This window comes from Chelonia mydas, chromosome 4 (genome assembly GCF_015237465.2).
Source record: "Chelonia mydas isolate rCheMyd1 chromosome 4, rCheMyd1.pri.v2, whole genome shotgun sequence".
In the NCBI taxonomy this organism is placed as follows: domain Eukaryota; kingdom Metazoa; phylum Chordata; order Testudines; family Cheloniidae; genus Chelonia; species Chelonia mydas.
The window spans coordinates 95,876,343-95,902,639 of record NC_057852.1 but is presented as its reverse complement, the minus strand read 5'-3'; positions in this window follow the sequence as shown (position 1 = coordinate 95,902,639).

Sequence of the window (26,297 nt, the reverse complement as noted above, 5' to 3'; positions counted from 1 at the left end):
TGTGCCTCGTTTTCCATATCTGTAAAATATCGCTAATAATACTTACCATGCCTACCTCACAGGGTTGTTGTGAAACTTAATTGGCTAATGTTTGTGATGCGCTTTGAGATCCTCAGAAGGAAGGTGCTTTATAAGTGCTAGATAAGATTGTTTTGCTACTGTTAAATTATTAATGAAGTATAAAATGCACTGAGATCCTTGGATCTAGGACACTATGGAAGTGCAATGCAATGATGTTATCAATGCTAAAATAAAGAGAATGTAGAGATAAAAGCAGTTTGATCAGACACTGTTCCTTGTAAGAAAAACAATACAGTATTTAAAATGACAACCAACAGTTTTAAAATTTCCCTTTCCAATGAGATGTCTCCTTTCACGTTCATGAAATAAATTGCAATGTACTAATAAGAAAAGGAGTACTTGTGGCACCTTAGAGACTAACCAATTTATTTGAGCATAAGCTTTCGTGAGCTACATCCGATGAAGTGAGCTGTAGCTCACGAAAGCTTATGCTCAAATAAATTGGTTAGTCTCTAAGGTGCCACAAGTACTCCTTTTCTTTTTGCGAATACAGACTAACACGGCTGTTACTCTGAAAAATGTACTAATAATTTCATTTAACTCACTGACTTTCTTTGCCTTCTATTTTTAAAGCATTTGATTATTACTTTGCCAGATAACAATACTCAGGAGTGTTCTATTTCGGTTCTGTTCATATTTCTTAATAGAACTCTTCTATTTTTTTCCTAACTTCCTGGGGTGCAGGAAATTTTACATAGTATACAGTTAAATTATTCTATTAGAGCAAGACTTCTCTTCCCATCATTGGCAAACTATGGGCTCGATTCTGAAAACCTTACTGGTGTGAGTAATCCCCAGGAAGCCTAGGTGTTTGTTTGTAAGGTGGTTCCTGTTAGATCCTGGCCAAATCCTGCTCATTTTACTCATGCTTATAGCCCCATTGGAGTTGGTGCGGGTTACTTAAATGAGTAAGCTTTAGCAGATTTAAGCAGATTTAGCCCATTGACTTAAGTGGAAATTTTACCTGAGTAAAGGCTGTGGGATTGGTCCCACAGTAGATAATTAAAGACAAAGTGATAGGGGCAAACTGTAGAAATGAATAGCCATCCCTTTCTTAGGAGCTGATATATTGTTTTGTCCAATCCTAGGTCTGTATAATAAAATATGTACATTAATTATGCATTTTAAACAGTGTTGAAGAAAACACATACAGGCATGCATAAGTTGCAACAAATATTTCCAAAATTTTCCTTTATTGAGAAATATAAAATGATACAATTATCTTTCTTTTGCACAGTGCTTTTCATCCCAAAGGATCCCAGAGCAGGTTTGCTGCTCTTGTCCTTGTGTACTCAAAACAGTATTTCACTGTAAATGGAGTGTATACATAAGGGCTACAAGATAAGCCCCTATATTGGACTATTTCCGGCCACTGATTTGGCCATATAGAATTTCTGTTCGTATAGAAATCACTTTGCCCATTATTGAAATGCATACGTAGGGCTTAATCTTGCAAATACTACTCAGCATTGTACTTCAACTGGACTCCTCCTGGGAGTAAGCATTATGCTCAGCAGGAAGTGTTTATAGATCAGGCTATAGATATGAGGGCTGGTCTACACACAGAAGTTAGAGGTTTTTTTAACCAATTTAAGCAAAATTGACATTGATCATTCTTCATTCAAAATAAGTGTGTCCAAAGGAGGGGTTTGCACTGATTTAACTAAATCAACTTGTACACTGTGTGTCATCCGAGCATAACCTAGTTGGCACTTCTTTGAAACCACCTGAACCCCTCAGTTTTACATTATATCTGCAAGATGCATTTCCAGCAGTAGAGTACCCTAGCACCAGGCTGGCACATGACTGATTCACCATCACATCACTTCCTGGAGTTTGCTTGAAATACTGACCAGGCCTGACCTCCTTTTAGCTTGTGAGAGCTGAGGAGTTCACAGCTCCAGGAGATATAGCTCAAGCTTTCCTGCACAATATGCACCCAAACATTTTGCTCAGCTCCTTAAACGATTGCATATATTTAAATCTGTCCTCTTGTACTTTCAGCAGCAATGGTTCTTGTGCATCTCCCTCGAGAGACACACCCTTGGGCAGTATGTGTGTATTCAGCATCCTTGTGCCTGTGGAATATATGGATAGGATTTTTCAAGGCATTCTTTTCTTTGCTAAATAACGATCTATTCTAACATGGAGTGGAGACCGTCATTAATCACCAAAATGTTCCCCTGGTAAATTACCAACTGGACCACGCACGCGTTCCAAGGGGAGGGGAAACCCAGCTTTGTCCAGCGCTAAAGATGCTGCGAACGTTCCATTTGTACTTTGACTTTCTGCAGGCTCCTTTCTCTGTCCCCCTCCGTCTCAGGCAGTTCCCTGGAGAGAGTGCCCTAGTCCCATGCTGTGTTCTCAGGCAGCTGGATCTCAGCCCTCCCTCCACTGCAGAGGGAGTGGTGGGGGTGTGTGTGTGTGTGTATGTGTGTCAGATACGTCCCCTTTCACCCTCCTCACTTCCTCTCCAACGCTCTCCTGCTTCAGGCGGCTGGTGGCTCAGTGCACAAACTGATTAGGTAACAACAGAGCACCTTCCCTCCCTGTTTTCTCTCAATGCGTTTGGGCCACGGCTTTTGAAGGAGCCCAGCCCTGCCACTATCCAGCCATTATGACGGGATGTATGGGGCTTTATCCGGAAAAAGCTCAGCCTTGCCCCTGGCTTCATCAATCATTTAGACCAGTTCAAATCCCCTTCATAGTGTTCCGCCTCATTAAACCCATCCAGGGGCACTGAAGAGAGGCTGTACAGCTCCAGAATGCCTGTACACTCCTTCTCACTAGCTGATATTGCCGAGATGAAAAAGGCCGCAAAAACATTAAGGAAAAGAATCCCGTAAAAGGAATTGCGCTGCTATATCGACTGACTTCACATATTAGTCCAGGCAGCGAAGCTTCCCGAGGTTTTCCTATGATTACAGCTGGGGTAGTGAATTGAGGACTGCTTCACACACTCCAGCTGGGGCTTAAGTCTGTAAGATCCTCCAAGGGCTCAGGGACTCTTCCTAGAAAATCTAGGTTCTGAGAATGAGTGTTGTGTCTTCATCCTACAGCGCGGGTTAACAAACCAGCGCATTTGGCTGCGATTGTCAGGGGATCTGAAAATTGGAGCTATCCTTCCCTTTCATGTTACCAGCTGCACCCATTTTCTGTGCTTTTGTAATACACTGTGTGGCCAGTATCAATGGACCGAGGTGTTTTCCTTAAATTGACAATGTAGATGAGCTCTGACTCCTAAAATTACAGTTAAAAAAAAGAGAGAAGAGTTCAAAATGCTGAATATATATTTAAATAAATCTGATTTATATGTATGCAGGATTTGTAGTCTTTAATTACAGATTCTTCCGGGGCACCATTTAACTTCCTTACATCTGTTTGACAAGTAAAGGGAATATATGAACACACACAGTAGAGAGAGAGAGAGAAAAAATCTTCTCCATTCGCATTAATGTACCGGGTCCATTTTTAAAAAATGTATTATTTCGAGCATTTAGCAAGAAAAACAGAACAATAAGTCCGTGCAGATAAATGATTTTTGCAATAATTTTTTCTGTTATGACGGTTGCATCAACTCAAAAACTATTTTCTTAACATGTAAGTGCATCCTGCTATAATCACTTAGAATAGTCTTGAATTAACTAAACCTAAATGCCACCGAATCCACAAAATACATTGGAAATGTAGAAGTCAGTTACACAGTTGTAGAAATCCTAGAAAAATACTTTTAATAAGCCTGATCAAACCCAATCAAGTCGTTCTGCTTATAATGTGGGTAGGGAACGGAGTCATTCTCCTAAGTGAGGCAATTTAATTCTCAAATGTTGACATTTACATTTAAAACAAAGAGGCGTGAGGTACATTAGCACCGATCCCCTTTGATATGAATAATAAAAATGGCATTATTACAAAAAGAGAAAGTGTTAAATGTCAGGAACCGGGGTAGGATTTTAAAAGGCAATGCGCTGAATCTAAGTCTGTACTTTAACTTTTTTAATAACGATTTTTCTGTGCTGTAAACTTGCACCGAATCCTGGAGGAATTGCTAAATCAGATTAAGGTTATATTTTGCAACAGACTGGATGGAGCAATAAAGGAGAGAGCGCGGAAATGGGACTTCACCCATCAATTAGATCTCTATTAGCAGCCGATGCAGGCTTCACCACAGGAAATGTCACATCCCGGCATAAGCAGCCCCTTTCACTTTTCCCTGAAATTAAACAATTCTTCATGCTCGCAGATTCAGCGCAAACAAATCCTTTTGTTTATTCGAGTGCGTGCGTGCACACATAACACACAACAGCACCTGCTTGCTCACCAAAATAATAAACGAAGAAGCGCATGAGATCACAGTGTGAACAGGTTGCTCGAGACACCTGCGCAGGACACCCGTCAGCACAGCACTGAAGAGGAGGCTTCGGCGTTATTAATATGAAAAGGGGTTATTATAGTCATAAACTGGCTTCGGTTAAAGGCGATTACCAACACAATGGACAATATTTTGAATAGCACTTCGGCTCATCTGCCTCCATAGATCATATCTGCCAAAGCCCAACCGGGTTGCTGGCTCGTATGGTTTTGTGTCACGAAAATGGCAGGGCGGGGGAGGGGTGTTAAAAGATTCAGCAAAATATAAGAGAGCCAGCGGCTGGATTAATTTATTTCATTTTTTCGGAGGTTATTTCAGCGGCGTCTTCGCCAGTGTGGACGGTAAATAACGAAGCCTGTATACGTGTGTGATCCTTAAATATAACCGCCGCAGCGCAACGGGGTTGGCACATACCAAGGAAATAAATCACAGTGTCACTTAGAGACACGGTCGCTCTGGGATTAACAGGACGGCACCTTTCTTCGTCCTGCGTGGGCCTAGGTTTGCTCTCGGGGCAGGGCAGGGCAGGGCGGTTCTGCTGTCTGTGTTTGCGGAGGAGCAAAGGCCAGGCCCTTGGCGGCGCGTGCGCTGCATACACTGGAGCGCCCGGGCTCGGCCGCCGGGTTCCAGCGGCCGGGAGCGAGGATGGGAGCGACACGGGCCTTCGGCGCTGACTCGCTGCCCACCCCTCCCCCCCCCAGCAGCGCTCTCTGCATTTGCCCATGAGCGAGAAAGGTGCAACAGCCAGGGAATGAGCAAGCAGGGGCCGTGGCGGGCGGGATAAAGGGAGCTCTGTTGCTCTCCTCGTTGTTCTTGCGGCTGCTCCATTCAGGCTCCGAATTCAAATGGCTCTTTACAGCCCAGCCCAGCTGAACGTGGCTCAATGCCTGAAAGCTGCCGGGCTGCCTCCGCGGACATGCTCTGCGCCGCCTGATATGATAATTGTCATAATGCGCTTTTATGTAGCGCCAGCCTCCTCCGGTGAGGAGCCCGCAGCGCGGCTGAAAGAGGCTTTGAGAGACCGGGGAGCGAGGCTGCTGAGAGCGGCGAGCCCCCCGCCGGCGTGAGTGGCACCGAGTGCCCCGGCCAGGGCGCGTCTCCCGCCGCCGCCCCTTGTCTCCGCGCCCTTCCCCGGCGCCTGATTAACATGCACAGGCAGTACGGGGCTTGTCCTCCAGCCGCCGCGGCGCTCCGGCAGGCCGGTTCCAGCCCTCTGCCCGGGGCGGGGATCTGGCCGGGGCCCGGGGCCAGAGCCTCCAGCAGGCGCAGAGCGGAGGCTGGGCCGCAGGACGCCTTTCCCCGGCCCTGGGGGGCGTGTCCCCGCGGCCAGCCGGACACCCCCAGCTCGCTGTGGCTGAACGGGCCCGGCTGCCACGGAGCCGGCCCTTGGGGTCCTGTCACCGCCCGCCGGCGAGGGGAGCGAGTGACTCTAGCCCGCACACGCCCGTGTGACTGGTTAGGACTATGAATCCCTCACAGGGCAGTATGACGGATCCACGGGAGCAGAGCAATGCCGCTCATGGCGTGCACGCTGAGATAGCAGGGGTACATTTAGCCGCTCCTATTTCTGGGTTTGAAAGACCAGCGATCGGGCAGATTTTCTCCCTAAACCTCTAGAGAGAGATTCTCATAACGCCCATTAATGTTGGCAGGGAATTATTTGCGCGTAGCACAGGATGAAAAAATAGACCTTGTAAAATGTATGGATTTTTAAAACCCTAACTAGGTGTTTTTGCAACCGGGGAAACAATTTTTGCTTTTAAAAAGTGTCCTCAAATATTTGTTTGTCAAACAGATGGAAAGAGCCCAAGGAAACAAAGCGCGACAATGCGCTAATCCAAACACTCCCATCAATTCAAAGCTAAAGATGAAAGTTGGATTTGACACGTTGACTCTGAGACACATCCAGAGCCAGACTCTCCCCTTGGATGCATGCGCTCAGCTCCCATTGACTTCTGTGGGAGCTACGCACATATCCCGAGGCAGAATCAAGTTCCTGGGTTTGTCTAGATGTATTGGCGGGGGGGGGGGGGGGGGGGGGGGGGCCTTTCACGCAACGGACCAAATTCTAGCCTTTGATTTTCTCTTCTTCTTCTTGCATATACCAGTTATTCTGAGTGAATGGGAAATCAGCAACTCGGTTGGAGATTAGAATCTGATGCTGCTATTATGTGTTTATGTTACACTAATGTCCAAAGGCCCGAGACAGGAGCCTTTGTACGAGACGCTGAACAAACACATAGGACACAATCTCTGCCTCAGGAATTCACACTCTGTGTTAATCACCAGATAATTAAACGCTACAAAATGACTCCGGGTAGAGAGTCAAAGGAGCGTTCTATGTATCTGTTTACATGAAGGCCTTTGTAGTTTGATCATAACTAGAGGACACCATAGAAAACAAGTTACCATTGCAAACTACCTAGAACAAAATATCTCCACGCGAGACCTTTTCCAGAACAAGGTCTAGAAGCTGCAATTTGTTTCTCGTGTCCCCCGCTCTCCCGATTTATAAATGCAAACTGGCAATGCTTTTGCAATGGCACCAAATAATAATATTCGAAAATCTGTATTCTCTTCCCCATTTTTGGTCGGACTATGTCGGATATATGAATGAAATGACAGCTATATGCACCTCCCTCAGAGTTCATCCATGTCTTTGAAAAGCAGTCAGGGCGGTCTCCTTTCACTCAGGTGATTTGGGGGGTTGTAAAGGAGGGGAGTATTAATTTTTACATGTCACATTGGTGACCCATAAATCCAGCAGCTTCACCGTCACCTCTTCCCTTCTACATTAAAGGGAAATATTTGTTAGAGGATTCACACTTGCAAAGAGTAAGTAATTCGGGGGTGTCGGGGGTAATAATGCTTTTGTTCAAGGATTTATTTCTGTGACTGTCTCTGGCCTTTCTAATGCCTCTGAGAGCTCTCTCTGAGGCCAAATGTGTGTGTGTGTGTGTGTGTGTGTGTGTGAGAGAGAGAGAGAGAGAGAGAGAGAGAGAGAGAGAGAGAGAGAGAGAGACCTGGAAAAACAAACACAAATATCAACACTGAGATATTTGGGTTTATTCAGGTCCATGCAAATCTCTAACACGGCTTTTCTGCTCAGAGAGGCAGGGGAGCTCAGCTGATATTTTTATTCAATGTGTACTACCCTTCTTCTCCCCCCACCCGCCAAATTATGGCTGGGATTTTACTTGCGTGTTTGAGGGAAAGAAAGCGAACAGTGAGCGGTAACACATCCAGCAGGGCCAACGAGAGGCCGGATCTTGCTCACTTGAAAGTCAACAGCAAAACTCCCATTTACTTTGAGGCAAAGTGTGTGCACGTGAATGATCTAGCCGGTTATTCTCATCTCTAAGGAGAATCTTTTTGGAAAGTTTGGTAAAATTCCATCTGACCATGACAAAAATGATACCCCCCCCCCCACACACGCACAAGTTAAGAAATATTTTATCTGCATTTTTTTGCGACTGGATATTAAAATATTGTATTACCACGTGTTTCGAATTGCCATGGATGTAGGAACAGGAAAGCTATCTGTTTGAACATCGTGTGCCGCTTTACAAATCCAGGCTGCGATTTCTGGTAAGAGCCAAATAAAAGCTCCCCCTAAAATCAGAGGGGGCTTGGCACTGCAGGACAGGCTGGGTAACAGAGTATTGTGTGGTGTCCCAGATACACACGCCCATCTGACGGTCTGTGTACATGTATGTGCCCGCTGGGGGAAATAATGAAGGCAGCTGGGTTTATTCTAACCACTACAACATTCGTGTGGGGGGGGGGGGCGGGTATCATTTTTGTCATGGTCAGATGGAATTTTACCAAACTTTCCAAAAAGATTCTCCTTAGAGATGAGAATAAGTAGAGATACCTGGCCACACAAGGATTGGCTTATTATTCAATGTAAGAGGTAAGGGGTGGGGGTATAAAGACGTGATGTCCATGAAACCCTAGTGTGTGAAAACCCTGCTTAGTCTCTTGGCAGACGCCGAGCACTGGTGAGTGGAATGGAGGGTTTCATTTTAAATTCCATACACCAGTGCCTTTAAAATATATCCCCGGCAAACAAAACATTATTTTCCTAGTACTGAAAGGGGGCCCATAACAACCACCCTGTTGTCTTGGATTTATCGAGATAGTGAAATAGCAGAGAATCTATGAATTTTTAACAAAAGTTTGGGTGATCTGGGGAGTAGAGTTTGAAAAGAAGTGAAGGGCCCAGGGTGTGGGGACCCATGCTAGCATTAACACTGGCATTTCTGGAGAAACTTTTTCAGCGTTGTTTTAATAGGAACCCTGCCTCAGCTCATGTTACAAAATGTAACAAAATAGTAAGCAGCTTTCACCAGATGCGTGAGAGGAAGCTGTACATGGCAGGTCAGAGGCTGCATTATCCATTAACTAACTGAGTGTTTAGCACTCAGTCGTGTTATGGTGTTCAAGGCTAGCGAGAAAAAGCTTGAGGAAAAAACTCTCTCTCTCTCTTATGTATATGGTAGATGACAGAGCTGGTGGAAGAAACAAGTGATTTTCAGAGATCTACCCTCATAATAATTAACCAGTGGGTAAGAGAAGTCACTATCCTGCATCGTTCCCAACCAATGAAAGTAAGTAAATTTTTTCCAGCTCATATTGGAATAATCCTCCAGTCCTTGCTCCTACAAAACTCTCATTGACTTAAATAGGAGTCTTGGCTGCTGGAATAGGTTCACTTTATGCTATATCTAAATTAGATTGCACTTTATTTAGGTTTATAAGGCGTTGTGTTTCTTATAGCTTTTAGTGCACAAGAGCAGTTAACAGAAAATCATAGAGTTATAGGACTTAAAGATGAAAAAGACTCATTACGTCCTCCCCTCCCCCAGCAGGGAGTATTCCCTTTGCTTCCTAGTTGTAGGGGGAAAGTGTGTATATATAACTACTATATAACTAGCTAAGTACAGAGGCTAGGTGGATGGAATCATAGGATTGGAAGGGACCTCCAGAGGTCATCTAGTCCAGTCCCCTGCACTCATGGCAGGACTAAGTAGAGACCATTCCTGACAGGTGTTTGTCTAACCTGCTCTTAAAAATCCCCAGTGAGGGAGATTCCACAACCTCCCTAAGGCAATTTATTCCAGTGCTTAACCACCTTGACAGTTAGGAAGTTTTTCCTAATGTCCAACCTAAACTGTCCTTGCTGCAATTGCTTCTTGTCCTATCCTCAGAGGTTGAGAACAATTTGCCTCCCTCCTCCTTGTAACAACCTTTTATGTACTTGAAATATGTTATCATGTCCCCTCTCAGTCTTCTCTTCTCCAGACTAATCCCCCGCCCCTTTTTTTCAATCTTGCCTCATAGGTCATGTTTTCTAGACCTTAACTCCTTCCTGTTGCTCTTCTCTGGAATGCTCAAAAGAATCCACTGCTTAGCTGAATGTATTTGATCAACGGAAGTTACATAGCTTGCTCCACTATATAGGACCTGGGACTGGGAGTCAAGAGAAGTGGATTCCATTCCCTGCTCTGCCACTGACTTCCTTTCTAACCTTGGAAGCGTTACTTAATCATCGCATGCCTCGCTTTCTCTTTCTGTAGAATGGGATTAATTATACTTAACTTCCTTCAAAATACACCTTAAGATCGATGGCTCTGTGCGAGGGCTATTTTATTACTATAATTATTAAAGGTGTTTAGGCATATTCATATACATCACATAACTATGTAGTGGCACGTCTGTACACAATGCACACCTGGGTTTACTTAACGGCAAATTGGACTGTCCCAGTCATATTACATTCCTATGCAAGATGCTTCCCTCCAGAAAAGTTCAGGCCAGGAATCTGGCGAAATACAATGACCGAAGACGTGTTAAAACCAAACAGTAGTTTTGGGCAGCAGAGTCAAGAGTAGAAAGAGAATACGGGGTAAACAGAGCATGAGCCATGCGGCAGGCAGCATCTCAACTAGGATTAAAATAGTTTGTTTTACTGTGAGAAAAAGGAACGGAAACTGGGGTGTTTTTATCCACTCACAGATCGCTTTCAGTTAAGATTTCAAGCAGCTTCCCCGCCCACCGAGGGTCTGAGGCAGACTGGTAAGACCCGTTGAGGCTTCTTTATCTGATTTGATTTCTTTTAGGGCGTCTCTTCATTCGGCTTATTCGAAAGGCCCTTCGTCAAGTTCAAGAATACACTCTGAGCAAGTCCAACAGGTTTGTATGAAACCCAGCTTGGACCACGTGTATCGAAAGTAGCCCATGGCAAATCATCAACAGAACACAGTTAAGCTTGATATGGGCTATCTACCGTCTGCTTAGTCTTAGGATAGGAAGAAATAATCTATTGATTTTGTCTCTAAAAAACAACAACAACAAACCTTTTCTGTACTGTGGGGAAAACAAGCAAACAAACACATACCACTTGGTAACTCAGTGGGGGAAAAGGTCAAGTTACTATTGACAAGTATGTAAAGACATCTTCTAAACCATGGGAAAACATGGATAAATTGTTTCGACTCACTGCATTCAAAACCAAGGAAGTGAATTACAAAACTGCACTTCTTGCATTGTTGGGCTGAAAGGATATCTATTTATCATCTCATAAGACAGCTCGAATGATCTTTATCTGCTTTGCCCACTTTCTGACCCAAATTCAGGGTTTTTATGGAAAATTGCAGTCAGTTTGATTGATGAAATCCAAAGATGTCTAAAATGGCACCAAAGATCTCCAACTGTGCAGACTCCAACTGAGGGCTTCAATGTTGGCATTGTTCCTGCAAAAAAAGTTGAGAAAACGAGCAAAAGTTAGGGAATTTCTGTTTAAAAACTTCAAATTTCAATGAAGATCCCAAACCTATTATCCCTATTCACACGGCCAACTCTGTGAACATAAAAGTATTTCCCACACATTGCAGTAACAACCACCACCTTAATTTTAAACCATGCAATACACCTCCTTTGTAAAAAACTGAATAACCCTCTATGGCAAAATAGCAGGTCGCGTTTAGAAATACAATACTTAAATCGGATGAAGAAGAATTGTGCAAGTTAAAGGGGTTTATAGGAGCAAATGAAAATATCTGTGGCTCTATATCTCTGCAATGAAATACGTCGGACTCCTAATCTCAGTTCCGTTTTAAAACTAAAACATGGCTTAAATTTAATGATCTACGTTTTAATGCAGCCAGTTCCTTATAGAAAGCGGCACCCTAAACAGGCTTGAAGCGCAATCTCCACAAAATACCCCTTTCTCATCGGAGCATTGTAAAATGATGCCTGTTATAATTTAGTTGGTAATATATTTAACTCCAGGCTTCAACCTTTCTATATAAATGAGAGCTCAGTGCCTCTTGGATCACACTAAAACCAAAGGGAAGCAGCTACAGTGTTAGCCAGTGACAGATTTGTTCGTCTGTGGTTCCCCTGTCTTGTTTAGGGCTCTGCATTATTGTGGAATATTGTCACCTGCCTAATTGTTCTAAATGGCCACCTCCTATTATTAATAATAGCTGGAACGTGGCTCCTAGACATGTTACCAAGGCTGGGAAGCTGATGAATGAAACCCCTACTAGGGCAAAATCTTGGTAGCTGTCTTCTGTCCTATTACCCAAGGGGACCGACTATAAATCTTCCTTCATTTTAACCACGTTTACCCTCATACTCCTCCAGGCTAGGGATGCTGTGTTAAGATTGCACTGATGTGCCAATGCTTTGGACCAGCTGCTCCTAAATACAGACAAGTCCTTGTCAATTAAGCCATTGAGGAGCAGGTCCTTGGAGCCCTGGGGCATTTTAGCAGCCAGCAGTGTGCAGCCCCAACAATTAGTATCCATTTTGAAGGGACCTCCAGGGCACAAATGCACAGGCAGGGAAGAATCAAAACACCAGGCAACTTCAATTCTGGAAATTGGTCACATAATGATACTGAACAGACCGGCCACAAGAAGTGAGCCAATCTTTCTTGGGAAGGACATTTATTCCTTTACATATTCTCTCCATCCGCCAAGCTGTATGGCCGAGGCATGAAGCAAAGTGTTGAATTAGGAGAGATAAATGAACACATTCATTTGCCTGTGTGAGCTGAAGTTTCCTTTGCGGTTCTCCTTTGTAACTCAGTGTCACCTCAAGCAGCTGGTGGCATGCAATGCTCCCATGAGCCTGGCCTTTGGCCCAGGAGGAGCTGGACAAGGCAACCCGCTCCAAGGAGAAGAGCTGCGATGTCTCAGGTCAGAAAGGCCAAGCTGCCAGTAGGACAGGCGGAGCATTAGGAGTTCAGCTAAACAAAACCCGAAAGGGATTAGGAAGCCTAGGGGATCATTAGGGAAGGTGTTTGTTTAAGTAATTAGGAAGTTGGTAGCTAGGGGGAAAAAGGCTTGTTATACAAGGCACCTCGTCAGAATAGCAAGGTTGGAAATGCAGAGGATATCACAGCACAAGACTATGTGACCCTACCAAGTTCAACAACAGAGCAAACAGCACATGCCATTAGGGACAGCAGTCAACCGGGAGGTAACAAAGAGGGGAGGGCACTGGAAAAAATGTTTCAGTATTAAATATGGAAAAGTATGGGGACAGGGGCCGAGGGTCAATAAAAGTCAACAAGAGAGCAGCCTTAATGAGAGAAAGAATTTAATATCAAAAATACATAAATCTGCGTGGGAGGGCAGCCTCAGAATAGACCGAAAAGAAGTCCGGGTTGGAGTCAACATTCACTTGGTAATAGCGCCATAATAGCTCGGGCCAGGTTGTTAACATTTAACACAAAAGTTAACAGGAGAATAAAAGGATAAAGGGGAGCTCCTTTAATTGTAGATCCGCGGAAAGATTTCCATATGCCACGTTAAATGGATAACACCAGAGCCGCTTTACAAGGACTCTGAGGGGACTTTTCAGGGGAAGCTTCTTTTTTTCACCACCCTTCACTCTTGATGCCCCTCCCCATCTTCCCTTCCTATAGTTAGGCGCCGAGCTTTCCAAAGGACCGAAACAAAGATCTTGTTTCAACAAACGTTGTGTGAGAAGCCTGAACTCCATGCCCGGATTTTAGTAGGGCTATTTTAGCCCTTCATTTTTAATAGGGCCAAAATAGCCAGATCATGTGATCAGCAATTGTAGCTAAGAGGCAATAGATCAAAGTGGAAACTTATTACAATAAAATAGGCCCTTTTTCTTACTGAATGAAAAACGCAATGTTTCTTTAGTTGGCGTCGCAACACCTCACAATGGTGACACACTGGTTCCCCATTACAATTCTGTTTTCAAGGGCTTCTTCTGGTGTGTTTTAGGCATGTTATTTGTTCGTTTACACATTTAAAACATAAATAGTATCTACAGAGATGCAGGTAGATGTTTGTGTGTATTTCAGCATTTCAGTCATTCACTTTAAAATGAAATGCTGTAAGTAGCTGGTCTATCGTGTGGATAAACTATTTGTTTGCCTTTTTCCTGTGGACAGTTATTTAATTTCACATTTGAGTACTGAGCACGTGCAGTAAAGGGTTGTGCTGTTGAAGCCAGTGACCATACTGTTGTCACTCAGTTAACAGCATTCAGATGTGTTGCGAGATATTGGGTTAAGGTCTCCAAACTCGCTCGGGCCAAACCCCATGCTTTCGGAAAGGACACGAACAAAGGAGTCCACGAGAGGCGTGCTTTTTACAATGTAGTGTGAAGGTCCTGCTTGCTTCTCCGTTGTCAGGCCTGCAGGTTTTCTTCCATTGCTGTTATATTGCATCGAGTTAATAAAATGAGATTTGAGAAACTTCAGTATCTGCTTACACATATATAATTGTATAGAGCCGCATCTGATCTACAATGATCTCAAATCCTCCTCGTACAGGGACTCTTCAGATCGAACAAATACTCCAGTGAGGTTGAGGAAGTGGTGAAGTTGTCCATCTGCTATTCCCGACATAGGGCTCTCAAGAGGGGCCGCACCCTGCAGCCCTTCTTCCGTCTGGGCCATATCTTTAGGGCCTTATTCACAAATACCTTCCGGGCCGTTCCAGGGGAGACTGCAGGTTTGCCATTCACTGGGACAATAGCTTGAGTAGGGACTGTAGAAACGGTCTCGCACGGGGCGATGGGCTTGATTCAAAGCCCATTGGAGTGAATGAAAAAATCGCCTATTGGCTTCGGTGGGCTTTGGACCAGTCGCTATATCCCCTATGTGCAACTCAACCCCAGGGGGTGAGTTGAAGCTGTCTTCAGTCCGAATCCTATGGTGATCTCAGAATACCTATGTGGCCTTCAGCAGCGTAGTGTCTGAGCGCCCGGTTTGTTGTATTTGGAGATGTGAGTGTGCAGGAGTGGAATCGTCTATAAACTCATGTCAGTCTGCTTATCCCATCTGCTCCGAGGCCCCTATTCCGCAATCCGGTTTAAAAGCGTAGGCGTTGGGCTGCTTTAAATCAAAGCTCACATTTTAAATGTTCAGCCCGTGCTTTGGCCTTTCGCAGAGTAGCCGGTGGGTTCATGTCTTGTGAAGGGGAAGCGAGGAGGAGGACAGAATTAGGAAAGTGGTAGTGGTTAAAAAATTAACACAGGGGAAATCGAAGCTCCCCGTCCGCTTGGGCACGGATGAAATAAAGAGCCTGTACCACAATCTTTGGGCAGAACTGGCTTGGGAAGTAGCTCGAAATTTGTTTATATTTTAATAGCTTAAAAACCTGTCCCCTGGCTCAATACAGCAGTGTTTTCGCACTAGTTCAGGAGGTCAGGCAGGCGTAGCCACAGCATGGGAGTTATTTATGTCAAGTCGGGTTATTGTAAACTAAATCCAGCAAATTGCAGATAAGCTCATCAGGGCCGCCAGTGGGCCAGTGCGCTGAGGTCAGTCTGTCCATCCGCTTGGAGACAGTAATTGTCCCAGGTCTGACACCGCGTCGGGGGCTCGCAGCAGCTCCATCCATCTCCATCCAGTTAGCGCCGTGCTCCCACCAGGGCGCGGCCTGAATTGGGCTTTACGGCCCGGAGCTAAGGCTGGCTTTGCTCGGCCCTGCCATTCATGGCCGGGGTAACGCTGCCCAGTCTGCTTTTGCTTTGGGGCGGCGGCAGAATTTGGAGAAACAGTTGGCCCTTGTACAGGGACAAATGGGAGAATTTGCTGTTTTAAAAAAGCGTTTGACGTGCGAGTGTTTCTGGCCCCCCCACAGAACACCCCCCCCAAAAAGAGGGGGGGGGGAGAGAAATCCTTACTGAAAAACGATTTTACCAGAGGAAGCTCTAGCACTAAAATTATGTCCGTTTTCCTAGATTAATTCCTTTTATTTTACTAAATAATGATTTACACAGGCACTGTCCCCTCCCCATCCGTTTTACTTTTAAAGCTTATCTCCCCCCCCCCTTTTCGGTTTTTCCTTGTTAGTCTCCGATCTGTCTCCCCCTGAACCCAACTCTATAATTCCCCATAAACCCTTATTATTAGGGAAATTCTTCCTTTCTGACAATTTAATAGTCCAAAGTAATCAGCTGCGTGACATCGCCCATCCATCTTCTCAAAAGAGAAAACAAAGGAGATGTTTTTTTCTCCGGGCCTCTCCAAATCCTTTTCTATTTTGAGAAGGGCTCCCCACAATGGGATCCTTATGAACCATAATGGTTATGTTTATGAAGCCAGCGATACCAGTGTATGAAGACAATTTTATGCCTAATTAGAAAATGATGTAACCAAGAGGGAGACAAAGAGGAGTTGTTTCCCATTGCTAGGTCCCGGGCCATCACTCCTGGGCTAATGTATCGCCTCTGATGTGCCTTACGTCCACTATTTTTCTAACATCCCGTCCATTAGCTCCTCAGACAGTTTAGGGTGTTGTGGACAGTTAGTAAAACAGCTCAATTTAGCGGTGGATTAAAGCAATTTTGAAACACGTTCTGAAGGGACTCGCAGGGAAAGGAGAAGAAGGGGCCCTCCCTGCTTCTATCCAAAGGGACCTCACCTCTGCCGAGACTCCAATAACTTCAAACCCAGCCCTGCTCGATTAAGGGATAATTTTTAATATATATGCAATAAATGTTCACTTTGTTAGACTGAATGACAGACAATAATATCGGCAAATCTTCATCTCCATCCATTACCGGCAAATGAGCCGCACAAAGGACATATTTGCTTTTGATTAATTTATTTGCAGACGCTGTTTGATAAAGCAATAACTATTTGGTTAAACTTGACATTTGGTCTTCGGGGGGTTATCTGACAAATTCCCCCTCGTTCTGGGGAGATAATAAAGCTGTTTAAATTGGATTAATTATTAATTGGTTGCAATTAATTTCCTCTCTTTCTCTGCGATGACAAACAATGAGTATCACTCCTTCCCAAACAAAAGACTGCCCTCGGAGCTCCTCATCAATTCTTTTCAGTTATTCTGTAGTGGAAGTTTAGGTCGAAGTAAGGCGATCTATCTATCTATCTATCTATCTATCTATCTATCTATCTATCTATCTATCTATCTATCTATCTATCTATCTATCTATCTATCTATCCTACCCACCCCTACATAAGTAGTCTCCAGGAATCTCTGCTCTTCCCTTATAAAGGCGAGACAAATGTTTATATGGTGTCGTTTATGTGCCAGAGAAACATACTGCCTCCCGTCTTGTCAAGACACAATTGTACAATACTTTAACTTGGAGGACAGGCACCTTTCTAATTCCTCCCAGCGGTTATCAGGAAGAAACCAGCTTCACTGAACTCTGGGGAAACTTCTCCCACACTCCCTCGTCTCCAAGTCCTTCTTTGCTCAGTGAGTGTGACTGAAAGTTCCCTGGTCGAATGGATCAGGGCAGGAGTTTGGGGCATGCTCCGGCCCAGCCGCGAGCCCCCAGTCTCTCTGTGTGACTGCACTGGGTGGAACGGACCAAAGCACCTTACTAAAGAAAGCGGTATTGTGTAGTGATGGAAACACCAGGTTCGACCCCTTTCTTCTCGTTTGTGGCTCTCTCCTTCAGATCCTTTGTCCTACTGCTCGGGGAGCCCAGAGATGGGAATGTGACATAAACCTAGAGGTGCTGCCGCGAGGCTCCTAGCAAAGGTCCAGGGAGGGAGAATTTAGCTGAAGACAAAACTCCCAATTCAACTCCAGTGATGAATTGCTTTGGAGAAGGGAAGAGGGGGAAAGTTTCTCTCTCTCTCTTTGCCCCTGATGAATGGGCCTGGAGGATGGATGGTCCAGAGTGTGTTATATCTTCATCAAACTGTGAAACCCCTCCCTTTACAAATAATCTGTCACAACTTTACAGAACACACACTGAGACCAAAGGGAAGTCTCTGCCCTGGAGCCTTGTCAAGAAGGGCTTTATCCGGGCAGGAGGCGATGGAAAGGACGGGGGAGGGGGACGAGCCAAACCAAAGGCTGCCGCTGTGTCAAACTTTCCCCGATCGCTAGGGACTTCAGCGCCCTAGGGAAGAGAAGCCTTAAACAGGGAGATCCTGGGCCCACTTAAATCATTGCGAGTAGGAGCAGGATCGGGATTGTAGGCTCGGCATAGAGTAACCTCCTTAGCCATTCTTTGATCTTTAATCTATTATCTTACTCTAGCTTCAAAAGCAGGAAAGTCACTGGGTTTGAGTAGCAATGCTGAATCCGTATCGTTCCATGCCAATTAGCCTTCGAATGTGTGTCACACTTTGAGCCCAGAATAATTCCCACTCTGCAGAAGGAAGGCGCCTGGCTATGAGCTGGGAATGTGTCTGTTGTGTATCATTTCAAAGGCTGCACAAAGAGACTTCTAAAAATATCCAATTCAAGGAACAAAATCGCCCGAGAAAATCTTTGCTTCGTAAGGAATGTTTTGTTCTTTGAGGGGTGCGGGGGGACACGGAATGATATGCGTTACCCCTTTGCAAAAGGGGAACGCATGGCTAGGAGCAGCGTGTGCACTCTCTTCGTTTTAAATAATATTTTAAATCAGTTTTACGGTTACGATCGAATTAGATGTATCTTCCTTCCGTCTCTATAACTACACACGCACACCTGGTGTAGACAGAAATTCTAGCCGCTGTAACGGAGGCGCATTTGTTGTATAGACTCTTTACAACTCCAGGATTTATTTATTTTAAAAAATGAGTCAATATGAAATGCTGCAAATATATAGATATAGGTAGTATTTCAGGACTTGGGGTTTTTCAATGGATCCACAATGAAATACTTGAAACGTATGACTCAGAGTATTTCATAGTGATCCATTTTAAAACCCAAGTCCTGAAATATAACCTATATCTATAGCCAGAGATTAGAGCTACATAGCTAAATCGATGGTTGGATCTATTTACCTAGAGAGAGGGCGTTTGTCCCATATTACTTTAGTTGTATACCTAATAATCGCCGCTCTATCCCGGGAATAGGGTAAGGCACAAAACTGACGGGATGAAAGACATTAGTCTAATGAGGTTTGTCTTGTGGAAGCGGGTGATATTATGTTTTCATTCATCTCATTTAAAGTCCAAGGAAATGCATTCATAAGATTGTTTCTTTATTTTTCCTTCTTCCCTTTTCTTACTGTTTGAAAAAAAAAATCGCTTTCTTTGGCTGTTTGCTTTAGGGCTTTTCATCCGCGTGTTTCAAATAAGAAAAGAAATCAGGTTCTTTTATTTTTCGATTGGATCCGAATTCCTATTTTGGGAGCCTTTTGATGTCCCTATTTAGTGCCTTTGACTTCTCTTGTGAATGGCAGCCTTTTGTTTCCGTCCCACATGCCCTTTAAGAAATTCTCCCTTAAACGCCTGGTACCCGCTGATGGATCCGTTTTCAAATGGACCAGAAGGAAAAGGCAATGCGAGAGGGGCCCGTTTCCTTAGTAATTGCTCTCGTTTGGGTGAAAATGCAGATATTTTGTCTGATGTGGGAGGATTTGGCGCAACAACATCAGCAGGGGTTTAAAACAAAGATTGTCAGCTGCGATCTCTGTGCACAAGTCAAGGAGCTCCTTTGGCAGTGTTTGGTGCTGGATAGCTGGGGAGCTGGAGGTGTTTCCGAGACTGGGGCAACTTTGACTTACTCTCCCCCACCCCCACCCCCAGCATCCAGTCATTACTTCAATCTCAATAAGCGCCGTCGAATACTGGAGACAATGCGTGTTCATTGAGAAACCGCTCGATCGGTTGAGAACTATTGGCGCGCCGGAGATTCTGGCCAGCGCCGAGAGCTCGAGAACGGAGTTTTCTTTTCCGCTACAGACCATTGTCGGGGGCGTTATTTTCAGCAATATTCCCCCCCCCCGCCCCGCTGAATAAACAAAAGTGCCTTCCAAATGACCTGCCAGAGGAAGCTACGACTAAAGAGTTCGCGGTTTCTTTAGATTCTTACCCAAAGCATAAAGAGACGTTTTAGTTCCCCACCACCCTTTTTTATGCTGGAGCTCCCGTAAGCAAAGCATAGATAGCACCGAGCCCCGGTTACTAAAAATAACACCTTTCACAGTTCAAAAATATTTATTGTTCGTGAACGTTCCCCGCTTTCCCGGACTCGCGCTTCAGTTTTTTACCCTGACAAGTATTTCAGTCAAACAAGACATCTTCCTAGTGTTTTGTCTACTGTCATTCGTGGGGGCTTTTGACCAGAGTTTTAAGTAAACGGTTACAAGTCTGTGGAGTAGGAAAAGCACCTTGCCATTGAAGGTCCATTTACTAACTCCCAGAGAGGGCTAGTCCGCACAGTGTACATATCAAGTAAAGCCGCAATTTTAGTTGGTTGCCCATTAAAAGCTGCAAAAGCAATGCCATGACGATTTCCCTTTTCTTTCACTCACTTTCCTACACTCTTTTACACCCTAACTTTTATGACTCACGATATTGACGGATAATTAAATATAAAGAGAAATAGACAAGGCTGGATTGAGGATTTAAAATTATTTCCCTCCCTCCCTCCCCCCGCAGCGCCCAGTATTTCGGGGTTTAATGGAGGAGTGATATTTGGAGCTTGGAAGAAATAGAGCCAGGTGCCTGCTGCCTGGCTGAGATTTCTTTGCTGGATACCCGAGGAGCTGGGCAAGGGTCGAAGGGATCGAAAAGCTAAATCCCCCCTGTTCTGTTTCTTTTGTCAGGACATTGCAGGGGCCGGAATGAAATAACCACTTTTCTTGGGGGGTAGGGGGCTCTTCAGTCCAGGCACCATCTCCCCAAAAGTACCAGGAGTACCAGGAGTCCTCCAAGGGATCTCTTCTCCAAGGGGAAGAGGCTCCCGCTGCAGGGGAGGGAAAAAAATCAAGCAAGAGTTCCTCTAGAATACCAATGCGGGGGGAAATATTGCTGGTATTTGGGAACAAATCTGTAGCCAGATACAACATTCATATTCTCCCTGTACAGTAAGAGCCGAAGGAAAGGTGCCTACTTACGTTTTAGGTGCCTGCTTTCCATTCCGCACTGACCTGCCTCCTCTGCCGTAGATTATTTTATACATTTCTCCGAGATACACTTATAAACAAGTGGAAATTTTGCATCCTCCTGCACCATTTTATACATGATGAGCCATCAGTAATAGGATTATTAAACAAAAACCGTCTGAGGCGCTGGCGTTAACCTTTTTTAAAATGGCTAATTAGGTTTTGCACAGAAAAATTAGATTTAACATTGCATTGCCTACATTTTCAGTTGATGCTACAATAATTTGGGGGGTAGGATGGGTAAAACAATTCGAACAGATAATAAAAATTAACTATTTTAACATATATTACAGGTTCCCTTTGCTAGGATAAGGCAAAGAATATTTTCATGATCAAATATTATATACATAAAACTAATTATCTTTCGAGGCTGCCTCCATCAATTACAGAAGAGAAGAGAGGTCCAAGGGGCCCTCTTGTGGTTGAATGGGGAAACGCACTTGCCAGGTCTAAAATGGAAAATGTCTTTATACTTATTATTGTTCAATGTATTCGATAGTTTGAAAAAAATTACCACTCTCTTAATGAGTCTGTAGATAGATTCACATTCATATAAAACATAAGACATTGGCGAGAGGGCGTGAGGATGCTGATTACTAGGGAACATGAGCTGGAAAGCCGTTCACAAAAATAATCACAAACACCGTAGTTATTAAAGTAAGACAAAGCGAAGCTTTTCATTTCTCTCTCTGAACACATTTGTGAAGGGTTCCGTCACAATTGTGGTCACAATAAGCCTTTAACATCAGGCACTTATAAATGCTCAGATGTATATTTATCAGAAGCATAGACGGACAGACAGAACCCATCCTGGCTACGATACTGAAATCAGAACAAATGTGTCGGTGTCCATGCAGTAGCCAGGAAATCTCAAACATCAGCCTCCTCTAGCTGGAGCTTAGGATAAAATCTGCTTACGATACTTAAAAAGGAGCTGCTTTTGGAGACCCATCTTTCCATTCTGATCCGAATGCATCAAGGGTCTCCAAAACAGACGCTCAAACAGAACAATTTTCAATCAATTGCTTCCTTTATACCGCCCCATTTCCCCAGACGGAACACATCAGTGGGTGATCTTTTCTTTTCTTTTCTTTTCTTTCCTTTTGGAAAGAAGATCTAGGGGACATTGGACAAAATAGCGGTAGTAAGGAAGAGAAAGGCAATAAGGAAGCACAGTCCAGAAGTGAAGCGGGAGGGTTCTATCTTATTTTTGAATTGTAGTTATGTGCATACCCAAAATAGCTGAGAAATAGGGTCAACACAGCTACAGCTATGAGATAGGTCTTTAAAAAGATTGCACTAGACTCCGGAAGACTGAAATGTGTGATGTGTGCGGGGGAAGCTCAGACAAAGACAAACGATCAAACACCAATGGCAGGAGTCTGCTAAATCAAAATTTGTATTTAGCCAAATCTGCGTACTAAAATCCCTTGAAATAAATGCAGTTTTACTCACCCAAGGTGTGTATGAACATTCAGCGTTGAGTTATAGATTCATTTTGAAACAGAAAGGGACACCGAACATGACGGCTTAGGTCTTTTTAAAGAGTTCAGATCCCTTTTAACGAATCTGCAACAAGAGCTTTAGGGATTTTTATGTATTTGTATTTAAAGGAATAGCCGCTGGCCCTGATCCTTCTCTCATTACTCAGCTCCTATTGATTTCAATCGGTGTTTCGTTTGTGTAAAGGAGGGAACGACCAGACTCACAGACCTTCAGATTTAAGACCCAAGTCTAAAGGCTTTCTTTAGCACAGGGGGGAATATCCTGTTTGCTTAGAATATAGGGAATGTAGGTACAGTGGGCTAAAACCATAGTCTGTCTGTTTACTCTACCTCGAATTGTTAAATAAATAAATCACATGAAGTGGGAAGACATTTTCAGAAGGTAGGATTGTCAAGAGATAATCACACCCCTAGGGAGGATTTGGTTGTGTCTAGTGTAATCTCACCCTAGGGCTGTGATTATCTCATGGTATCCATACTCACATGTCATGCTTTATTTCTTAGCTAATAAATCATTACAACTGGCGCAGTATATGCTTGGGGCAGTACACCCAAGAAAGACAGCGTTTTGAAACCAGTGAAACAGAGGGAATATAAGAACCACTAGCTACTTCACTTTGAAAGGCTGGAGTCTGAATTAGGTCCGACTGCAAGGACAACTTTCATTTCAGAGGTCTGGCTTTGTATGCACGGGGGTTGGCTGGCTGTCATATCCAACAATGATGCCAGGGCATCTCGTGTGTTCTCTTGTAGCTGTTTAGCCCAATCTGTGATGAGCAATGTCCTGAATAGATGTCGCAAAGGAATGTGTAGACTTGGAATGATGCTTGCCCAATTTTGCAGTCAGTTTTTCGCATCTGTCTTTGCCAACGGGTTTACAACCTTTATTGATAGTTGCTCTCCATTCAGGTCTGTCCTTGACCATATCTTCAAAATTATCAATATTTATGCTGCATGAGTTGAGATTCTGATTAAGGTTGTTTTTGAAGCATTTACATTGACCGTCCTTGCGCTTCCTGAAATTCAGAAGGAATTTGGGGGGGGGGGGAATCTATCATCAACCATTTTGATAACATGACCGCTCCATCTAAGCTAAGTTTTGATAATCATTGCCTCAATGTGCCTTGTTCATGCTCTTTCAAGGATGTTAATGTTTGACACTTTGTCTTGCTAGAGTGACTTTTTGAGTTTTGTAACATCAATGGTGATGTTTGGCTCAGTGGTAGTGGTTGAAGAGGCTGGTTGGAAGAAGACTTTTTTTTTTCCAGGTTGATGGTGACTCCAAACTGTTTAGCTGTCTCTGAGAACCTGTCAAGGATAAGCTGTAGGTCATTTTCACTATGACTAAGTACAACATAATTACAGGGCTTCATATATGAGTTCTTTGAGAACTTTTGTCTTTGCAGTAAGCCTTCAGAGATTGTCGAGTTTTCCATCAGTTCTGTATCTTATGCAGATGGCCTTTTGAAGATCAGAGAGACAAGGTGGGCGAGGTAATATCTTTTATTGGACAACTTCTACTGATCAAAGAGACAAGCTTTCAAGCTACACAGAGCTCTTCTTCAGGGCTTGAAAACTGTCAGTTGCATAATTCAGAGTGGCTACCAAAGAGGACCAGTGAAAGCATGAAACCTTGTTTCACTCTGTTAGATATGGGGAATGGTTCAGGGTGGCTGTGACAGTCTGCACCCCTAAGTTCACCCTTTTTCCAAGACTATGATACATTTTGTACAAAGTGTGCCTTGTGAGGTGCCATTTGAAAACTCATGATTTGCTGATCTTTATTGTCCTGGCAAAATATGTGTGGCAACATTTTATGTAAAGTTATAAGAGTCTACTGTATGACGTTACTAAGACATATTCCAAAATCTGGGGAAGCAGCCACAAACCAGTTCCTCAGAGAGAAAAGGCCAGATGATGCCTCAGCCAGGTGTCAATGAAATCAAATGGACTCTCACCTGGTTAAGTGGCCACTCTTGGCAGGAAAAAGGGTGTGAGCAAGAAAATTACATCTTGGCAAAGAAACAGCTGGAGGTTCCTGTCCCCATAGACTTCCTGTCTCCTGAACCCCAGCTGGAGATGATTCTCGAAGAAGAGAAAAAGGTATAAGAATGGGGAGAAGATGCCCCAAAATATTCCTCCCTTTCTCTCTACCCACAGCAGCCGCAACTCCTAAGGAAAAAAGAAACAGGTTTGGAAGGAAGGGATTGGCCAGTAAGATTCTGAAAGGAATCTGGCCAGTAAGACTGCTGAAGGATGTGATGAGAGAGACTTTTGCTTTGAATTCCCTTAGCTTGTTAGTTGCATTTTACCTTTTATTTCTTTGTAACCAATTCTGACTTTTATGCCTCATTCCTTGTAATCACTTAAAATCTATCTTTCTGGAGCTAAATAAACTTGTTTTATTGTTTTACCTAAACCAGTGTGCTTGGATTGAAGTGTTTGGGACAATTTCATTTGAGATAACAAGATTTGTGCATATCATTTTCTATTAATAAAATGACAGGCTTTATATGAGCTTGTGTTGTCCAGAAGGAGGCTGGGCAGTACAAGACACACATTTCTGAGGGAAAGTCTGGGACTGGGAATTTACTCGTGTGGCTCCGAAGTGTAATTCCAGAGGCGCTGGCCATAGCACTCGTACTGTATAGCTGGGAGTAATTTACATGCTGGCAGCTGTGTGTGAGCAGATCAGGAGTGGTTCTTCTCACTGCAAAGCAGTGTAAAAGGCACCCCGGGCTGGAGAATTGAGACAACACAGCTGTTCAACACTCTAGATTGTACCCTCGGTAATTTCACAGCAGCCATCATGTGAGAGTACTTGACCAGTCATGTCTTCATGGAATTGACATGTGATGTTAATGAATTGGTGGCGCCATCATCGTTTCCTTGAATTTTCTAGAGACTATTTCTGCATATATGTTGAATGCATATTTTAGATCAGTGATGACAGAATACAGTTCCATGTTTTGTTTGAATCTGTCTCAAAAACATACCCAATGTCTGTGGTGCTCCAACCTGAGCTAAATCCATACTGGGAGTGGGCCTCTGGCAGAATCTTCTTTGAGACTGTTTTGACAAGCCAACTGAGCAAAGTATGAGCAAGGATTTTACCACTAAAGAGATACCTGCATAATGGCCACAATCAGATTTGTTGCCTTTATTTCTGTATAGCGTAACTATGATTGCATCTTTGAAATCCTGAGGAATTTTCTCAGACTGATAGCTATCTTTGATAATTTTGCATAGATAGCAGACAGTTTTGTAGCCTCAAGTTACAGATTTCAGCTGGTATGCCTGGTGATTTACTTGCCGTCATTTGTCTGATAGCTTTTTGCCCTTTCTCAGCGGTAGCTAATTTGGCAATTTCTTCCTGTGTGGGATGCTGGATTAGTTCCTCTAGCCTGTGGGTTGACAGAAGAGGGATGGCTGAGTAACTCAGTAAAGTGCTACACCCATCTTAGAGAGATGCCTCTTTTGTTCTTTATTAAGGGAGCTCCATCTGAACTCTTTAGTGGAGCTGGTCCCGATTTTCATGGGCCATAAATGGAGTAATTCAGAGAGTAATAAAACAACTTGGTGTTGTTCGTATGGGCATAATGCTGTATTTCTTCTGCTTTCTTTTCCCACCAGTTATCTTGTAGAACACAAAGCCATATTTGAGCCTTGGCTTGCAGGTATTTGAATTTGTCTTTCTTTGATGTTGATTCTTTGTCATTTTGCCCAGACATAAATACATTGTTCTTTTCCTTGAGGATCTTTTTGATTTCCTCATCATTTTCATCAACTCAGTCCTGGTGCTGCCTTTGATTTTTACCTAGAGTTTGCAAAAATGGTGGCTGATATGAATATATTCCACTTTTCAAGTGTGTTATTGAGTGATGATGTAATGCTACCAATTTTTACCTATGTGTTGTCCCTGAGTATTTCTTGATGAAATGGATGTTTCAACATTACTAAATTCAGCTTGGGTTTAACCT